Genomic DNA, 8,919 nt, shown 5'->3' on the forward strand with positions numbered 1-8,919 from the left:
ACCTCTTTGGGGTGGCAAGATAGTTTCATTATGAAACTTACCTTCTCCATAAAGCTGTTGTAGTAAATTAATATGCATCCATTTTAAAATGACCTAGGAAGGACTTAACACTTCTTTGCTAATAACTTTGATGACGACAGCAGTATCATCATTCCCAGTATAGAGATGAGGAACTGAGAAATTACAAGACCATTGCCTTATAATAGGTACACAACTAGGAGAATGGCATAGAAACCTACTATCCCTTGGTTCCTGGCTAATCCTCTCCAACAGATAATTTGGCATATTTTCTATTTCCTGACCTCTCTCTTTGTTTTTAATAACACTTCCAGCAATCTGAAACAAGACTCATTGCCTCAATGTTAGTAGGTCATCACAACTTGGTAGGAGAAAGGGTTGAAGTAAACAGTAAAGCAGTGGTTAATAGGTTCTGTCTGAATTGATCACCACCTTGATTAGCATATGTAATAGAAAATGATATAAGGCTGGTTATACTAGTTCTTCATTGATTTAATTTAATTTGATTAACAAAGTTTACAGGTCTTCAGGGCCTTATAGATTAATAAAAGATAAATATATCATCCACCATATCCCACTCTATGATAGCTATTTTGATAAGTAATTCAGGTATTAAAATGAAAGCAGCAAGCCTCTTCCTGGAAAACATAAATGAACATTTTAATGTACTGGCCAAGATAGATACAAAAATGAAAAACAAATATTTCATCTGTTTGTATTAAGCATACATCCTAAATGGCCTAAGCACCAATATAATAAGAATCTGTGATCTACCTAGGCGACAGAAGGCAAGTAATTCAGTCTCACCTCTAGGTTCCATCTTTACCTAATAAGTGCCACCATTCTCACAGGCTTGTCTAATGCTTCCTCCTCCTCAGAACTAATTCCTGACATTCTGATTAGAAGGAACTTCTTCCTCATCTTTCACTTCTGAAGAAGATATTGCCATTGACATTCACGTAACACTCATTTCACTGCATCTTTTATGGTATTGATGTGTATATGTGTATATGTTTTATCACCCAATGTAGCCTGGAAAAAGCAAACAAACTGACATGAATCTTGAAATAAAGCACTCCAAATATTAGGGGTGGCCTTCCATTGCATGTTCTTAAGCAAGTTGCTTAACCTCCCCATGACTTAGTTTCCTCACTTGAATAATGAGGGTATTACTCACCTCCTCTAGTGTATGTAAAGATTCAGCAAGGTATAAATGCATCAAGTGCTGTGCAGGGGCACTGACACATAAGAGACTGTCAGTGAATGTTGGTTTCTCCTTCTTTCTCATAAGATTTCAAACTCCCAGACTGGGATTGTATGTTACATGACAGCACAGCCTTGAAAGAGGCAGTCACTTCAAATATTTGTGGAATTCATATTTTGAATAATAATAAGAGAAGTATAAAAAGATAGAAGGCTAAAATAACAAGTGCAAGTGCAATGGGAACTAATATTTGGACATATGACAGTCTTGCTTATTTCAGAAAATATGAGTCAATGATTCCTGGTAGCTGCTGTAGAAGAGGAAAATGATAGTTCCATGTTGGATAGAGGTTATAGTGCAAGCATTTGACACGGATGGTGAATGAAGTGGAAGGATAAGAGAGATAAAATAGCAGGAAAACAGTGCCTAGATAAAGAATGGGGTGAGGTGGCAAGGAGAGCCATTATTTGAACATGACAAAAAGTTAAAATATCCCATGTGTATTGCATTTCCTTTGAAGAAGATACTCTAATTTATTCTGAAAAAATTAAAACAGTAAGAGGTGCCAAAAAATCATTGGAAAATTGCGTAATGACTTGCCACCCTCATGATCAGATAATATCTTATAAACTAAAAACACAAAGAGCTTTATGCAAACCCAATATTTGGCTAGGGGAGGTATCAGATCACTGAAAATTAAAATATACCAGTCATACTATATCTTCCCTAAAAGATTAATGGTACAGGATTAAGAATTGTTTCCAGCTCAATAAATAAACAAATATAAAACTTGAAAGACACATGCTATTGCAATCCTTTTTAAATTTGGAAAAGGGAAGAAGAGCTGAAGAGCTTGGAAAGACAAGCTCATGAAATATGTCAGTGACAAAACCAAATAAAGACCATTTCCTCATATCTGGATCCCATCTAAAAATGTACTTCTGAAACATTTCAGTGTTTTACTGGATTCTTTTATAATGATACTCTCTACATGTCATGTTATATCCCCACCACCTCCATTTACCAAAAAAAAAAAAAAAAAAAAAAAAGCACACTGATAAACACCCATACAACTCACCCCTAAACATCCCGCATGTTAATTTCTCAACAACACAAATTTAATTCGTCTCAACATTATTCTCCTGTGGTGCGTACCCCTCCATATAAACAAGATGGGGATTCGTTGCCATGGTAACAGTGTGTGACTTTGATCAGCTCCAATGATCATTGGCAGTCACATGCCTTTGATAGATACCAAATTGTGAGGTAAGGTTTGATTATTCAATTTTTCAATCTCTGATTCTGCAAGAGGCTACCCCTATTTGCCAGAAGGGGTTGAGAAAAAAAAGAAAGAAAACAAAAAACTATAAGATAGATGCACTTTTTGAGACAACAGAATCATATGCTGGGTGAATGGAAAATCAGTGAAGTGGTGAGAACCTTAAGAATGACTTTGGTTCACCTTCTGTATAATTTGGTGCATGTGCCCTGCCCAGCCACCAGGAAGGGGAGGCTGTTTCCCTTTTCCTTTCATGGCAGATGTAGGTGATATTTAAGGTTGTGTGTGCAGGTGTTTTGGGGGTTGATTTGTGTGGGAAGAAGAGAGGTGGTAGCCTGTAGCTTGACAGAAGAAGAAGAAAAAAAATCTGAACAATGTGTTGAAAAAGACTACAGTCTGAGCTGCACAGGACCAGCTGTTTTGCTAATTAGAATAACAAAATAGCACATGCTAAAATGTTTTTCTTTTTTTTCTCAAAAGCAATGAATGCTCTAGGAACTATAAGGAATGAGCTTTAAAATCCATTTAAATGGAGGAACATTTCAGGAACCATATGGGGAAGGAACTGAAAGGGAGAAGGAGAGTAGGGAAATAACATTTGATTTTCGACAGAATTTTTTTGAAGAATGATAAATTGGGGCTACTTTTCTTTTTTCTTAACATTTAATAGGAAATGTTTTCATCATATCTAGATTTCACAAAAATGCCACTGCTTCTTTATTTTGCAGGAATAAGGGTTGAAAGCACCATGCCCACTCCAAACCAAGGGAGGACAGGCACTGAAGAAAGCTGCATATGTTCTATCATACATATTGCATGTCTCATCTCCTTTGTCACGTTTTCTCTGAAGCAGTAAAGAGTAATTCAAAAACTTTGAATATAGGAATAACATTTGTGACAACGACAACATTCTGGACATCTGCACTGTTAGAGTACTTATAATAAAGTCACATGGCCATGGGGAAATTTCACAGAATTACAATCACAGTAATTTGCCAAGGTGTATAACTAGTTTGTTTTCAGCTGTTCTTCTCATGAATAATTATCAAGCAGGAATATCCTAAAGCTAGCACAAGCTGTCACTTAACCAAAATATTCAATATTTAACATCGAATTTAGAATTTCATAAATAAAAATAATTACTGTAAAAACAAAATAATATACAGTGTGTATATTTGCATGCTGAAATGCATCACAGCTACATGTTAAAATTCAGATTCCAAAGCATCCTTATCAAATGAAATCATGTCTTGAAAGTTGAGGAGGAATATAAGAGATCTAAGCACAAGCAAATCTCAGCCATTTTCAAGTACAGCTAGGTCTTCAGTACTTTAAGAACTGCCTCTCAGTGCAAAGTGGAAAATGAAAACCAGCTCCTGCATATTGATTGTAGTTGATTACAATTGTGTTAGAATCTTTATTAGAGTTTTTTAAATGTTTGGAAACAAATATCATGTAATGGTTAACAAGTTATGTTTTTAAATTAGTACAAGTGCATCACTAAACATTTTAGCATTAATTTCTAGAGTGACTATCTCAGTTCACTAAAGTATTTTTTTAACAATCTTTACCTTAAAGTAAGAATGGGAGAAAAATGTTATTTCTTATAATGCATGCCAAGTTATTAAATCTGGTATATATACATATATATGTGTGTATATATAATTTCTAGCACGTCTAAAAATTATTTGACTAGAGCAAATGGAGATTTTTTTTCTCAGCTTCAAAAACCTATAAATGTATTATGGGTTTATAAGATGGGTACTTGAAGTTGTTTGAGCAATTCTAGTGTGTACTAATTTTTTTGTTTTATTGTTTACTCTCCCATTAATGGAAAACTTCTCAATAATACTGCTTAAGAATATATACATATTTTCAACTGAATAAAAGATAAATGATTTTGGAAAAGAAACTCAAACATGAGAAGCAAATCTATCTAACTAAATTGTGAGTAATAGGCAGAAATTCCTTTGAGGGATAAATAATGCTTTCATTTGGATAACGCCATTTGATTCTCTGAACAGAATATTACTTTTCCAAAAACTTTAGGGAAATAATTTTACTTTGTCTCTCTTATGATTTACTTTAGTAATACCTATTTGAAACATATTTTAAAACATATTCATTGGACCTAGGATTTATTACAAGTACAACAAAGGTACAAAATGGCTTCCTTGTAACTTGTAAATTATCATTAGTTTTCAGATAGTTAGATTACTTTTTTTGAGTAAGAAAGTACATAATTCTAGTGGAAAGAATATTTGATTGAAAATCAAAATAGGACTCATTATCTAACCAGATCTCTCAGGGAATCCTCAAGATTTATGTCAAATCCATTTATGCATTAGTTTTCCCATCGCTAGGAATGTGAATATTTGGCATCATAAAAAATATGTACCACTACAAATAGAGTGTGAAAATGAATAGATTTATTTGATCATAGTCTAAACAAACGAATGATAAACTAAGGCAAGCTAAAGTTTGATCTACAGATGCTGAAAACAGAAATGGTTTATTTATTACGTACCTATTACTTTGACCATTGCATCTCGCATATACTTGAACATAATTGGCAGACCAGAAGAACCAAACAATCTTCACATTCTGCATTCTTCTTCCCTCATCCTCTCTCTCTTTCCAGGTTAGACTCATAAACTTGTCACTTTCCCTCCATCCCTGCTGCTGCTGTTTGACTTCATTCCCCCATCTCACTTGCCTAGATAATTTTAACTGCTCTAGTATCAGATCTTCCTGCCACACAAATGAGGGCCTCATAAACCTCTTCAGCTTAATTGCCTACAACCTATCACGACTTCCTGATCTCATGCTGCACTCTCTTATGTCACTATGCTTTTCTTTCTGCCAAGGATCCCCTGGTCTCTCAACCCAGCCTCTAAATATCTAGTGATACCCCAGGATTCACTGAAGTTTCATATTCTCCAGTAGCCTTTCCAATTTCCCAAGGAGAAACATAGTCTTGATTCTGATGTGATATAGACCTTTCAACCTAACTCTGTTATAGTCCTAATCATACTACTCTGAAGCAAAAGACATTTTTTATTCTACTTAGTATTGGGCATTTTTTAAAAGTCTGGCATACAGGAGGGATTGAATTTAATTGATCTCAAGGAAAATTGGTCTAAGAGTTTGTTGGAATGAGTAAATGAAAGTACTCCCAACAAAGGCATTCATTATTTACAACCATTAAAATGTAGATAATAAAAGACTTCTGGTACAAAATGGCAACTGGCCACCATCCCCTGGCACTGCCTCTCCCACTTGTCAATATCATACATATGAAAATGGAAAACTTTAACACAGAAAACTAAGAGTGACAGGAAATCCAGAGCCACAAATTTGGGAAAAACTTAGACTGATTATAAGGTTGATGAGTCAAGAATGAGAAAATATTCAGTAGCCTATCCAAGTATCACTTCACAAAACAGAAAAGTCCGCCTCCTTGAAAGAGGAGCAGGTATTTTTTTAATTCTCCTATTATCTGCTGCACAGCTCAGCTCAGAGATTTGGACCCTGTACGAAGCAGGAAACTGAATGGGGATTCTGTTCAACATGGGTGCTAATTTTCAGATGGATAGGATATTATATTCCCTTCCTATCCACTAATATTTCTGTGCTATTCAGATAGAGAAACTCCCAGAAAATAAAAGGGTGAAAGAATAATTAGAGCACACTACATCCTGGGAGACACTGTACCCACAAATAAAACATGGAATAAAGAACTGGAAAAGTATTCTTCCAAATGTATCTTGAAGGCTGTAATTTCAATTAATTCCATCTCTTCTGGTGGGTGGTGGGAGTGGTAGAAGATTTCCTCTCAGTAATACAAGACCACAGTATGTAAATGACCCCTGGTCACTGGAAATTAGAAAGGAAAGTGAACACATCAACTTACCCAATAGTATGTGGAAAAAGGTGCAAGGAGGAAAAATGAACAACAATGAATTGGAAAAAGTTGTTATTTGAGTGAATGTAAATAAACAAGAGATCTGTGGTTACATATGGCTATTAGAAGCTTTAAATATTTCTTGTTTGCATAGGAATCAGGAAAACAATTTTAGAAAACTCTTGGGCATCTTCAAGATGTCATAAAGAAAGAACAATCTGAGGTGAAAGGAAAATAGGTTGGAATGAAAAGACTACTAATACTCAAATTAAAATTTAATTTGCAAATTTAAATTTTGGAAAGTTAGAATATAAATCTTAGTGATGAACCCTGAAATAAATAAACATAAGTATTAGGCCTAAATACCAATCATAAATACATTTTCAAATAGAATTTCAAATGTCAAAAATAAATCTTGTAAAAGAATAGATCTGAAGCAAAAATAATTTAATAATATCAATCTGATTCTGAATCCAGCACCACTTTTGATATAAATAAGTGAGGTTGGGAGGTTTGGGAGCAGGGCAAGTCAACATGTTCCTTGTGAATAAACAAAAGTTATTGTTTCTTAACTTTCATATAAAAAATAGAGGCTGGATATTTTGGAAAGTGAGTAGAATAAATATTCAGATTCTTACTTTCCTAATCAATAGAAAACATGAAAGCATAGACCACTGAAAAACAATCACCAAAACAAAGGTAACAAAAAATTTAAAAAATACAAAAATTGAAGGAAATGAAATAAAAAATAAAAGGGAGATAAATACACACACAAAAAAGAGAGAGAAACTCAAACATCAGTTTTGAAAAATTCAGAAATAGCTGGAAGTCTACCAGATTGAGTAAAAGACACATTAAATGTGCTGGTACTATAATACCTCTAATTTAAAAGTTCCCATACATGTTTAAAATGAAAGAATGAGTAGAGATTTCTCAACCAAGTACAAATTAATTTTTTTATACTTTAAGTTATGGGATACATGTGCAGAATGTCCAGGATTGTTACACAGGTATACACGTGCCATAGTGGTTTGCTGCACCCATCAACCCATCATCTACATTAGGTATTTCTCCTAATGTTATCCCTCCCCTAGCCCCCCATCCCCTGACAATCCCCAATGTGTGATGTTCCCCTCCCTGTGTCCATGTGTTCTCGTAGTTCAACTGTCACTTATGAGTGAGAACATGCGGTGTTTGGAATTCTGTTCCTGTGTTAGTTTGTTGAGAATGATTATTTCCAGCTTCATCCATGCCCCTGCAAAAGATATGAACTCATCCTTTTTTATGGTTGCATAGTATTCCATGTTGTATATGTGCCACATTTTTTTTATCCAGTCTATCACTGATAGGCATTTGGGTTGTTTCCAAGTCTTTGCTATTGTGACTAGTGCCTCAATAAACATACGTGTGCATGTATCTTTATAGTAGAATGATTTATAATCCTTTGGGTATATACCCAGTAATGGAATTGCTGGGTCAAATAGTATTTCTGGTTCTAGATTCTTGAGGAATTGCCACAATGGCTGAACTAACTTACCCTCCCAACAACAGTGTAAAAGTGTTCCTATTTCTCCACATCCTCTCCAGCATCTGTTGTTTCCTCACTTTTTAATGATTGCCATTCTAACAGACGTGAGATAGTATCTCATTGTGGTTTTGATTTGCATTTATCTAATGACCAGTGATGATGAGCTTTTTTTCATATGTTTGTTGGCCACATAAATATCTTCTTTTACGAAGTGCCTGTTGATATACTTTGCCCACTTTTTGATGGGTTGTTTGTTTTTTTCTTGTAAATTTGTTTAAGTTCTTTGTAGATTCAAGATATTAGCTCTTTGTCAGATGGATAGATTGCAAAGATTTTCTCCCATTCTGTAGGTTGCCTGTTCACTCTGATAGTTTATTTTGTTATGCAGAAGCTCTTTAGTTTAATTAGATCCCATTTGTCAATTTTGACTTTTGTTGCCATTGTTTTTGGTGTTTTAGTCATGAAGTCTTTTGCCCATGCCTATGTCCTGAATGGTATTGCCTAGGTTTTCTTCTGGGGTATTTATGGTTTTAAGTCTTATGTTTAAGTCCTTAAAACATCTTAAGTTAATTTTTGTACAAGGTGTAAGGAAGGGGTCCAGTTTCAGTTTTCTGCATATGGCTAGCCAGTTTTCCCAATGTCATTTATTAAATAGGGAATCCTTTCCCCATTGCTTGTTTTGGTGGGATTTGTCAAAGATCAGATAATTGTAGATGTGTGGCATTATTTCTGAGGCCTCTGTTCTGTTCCATAGGTCTATATATCTGTTTTGGTACCAGTACCATGCTGTTTGGTTACTGTAGACTTCTAGTGTAGTTTGAAATCAGGTAGCGTGATGCCTCCAGCTTTGTTCTTTTGCTTTAGGATTGTCTTGGCAATGCAGGTTCTTTTTTTTTGGTTTCATATGAACTTTAAAGTAGTTTTTTTCCAATTCTGTGAAGAAACTCATTGGTAGCTTGATGGGGATGGCACTGAATCTATAAATT

The sequence above is a fragment of the Rhinopithecus bieti genome, unplaced genomic scaffold (assembly GCF_001698545.2).
Source record: "Rhinopithecus bieti isolate Rb0 unplaced genomic scaffold, ASM169854v2 scaffold_30775, whole genome shotgun sequence".
Taxonomy (NCBI): Eukaryota; Metazoa; Chordata; class Mammalia; order Primates; family Cercopithecidae; genus Rhinopithecus; species Rhinopithecus bieti.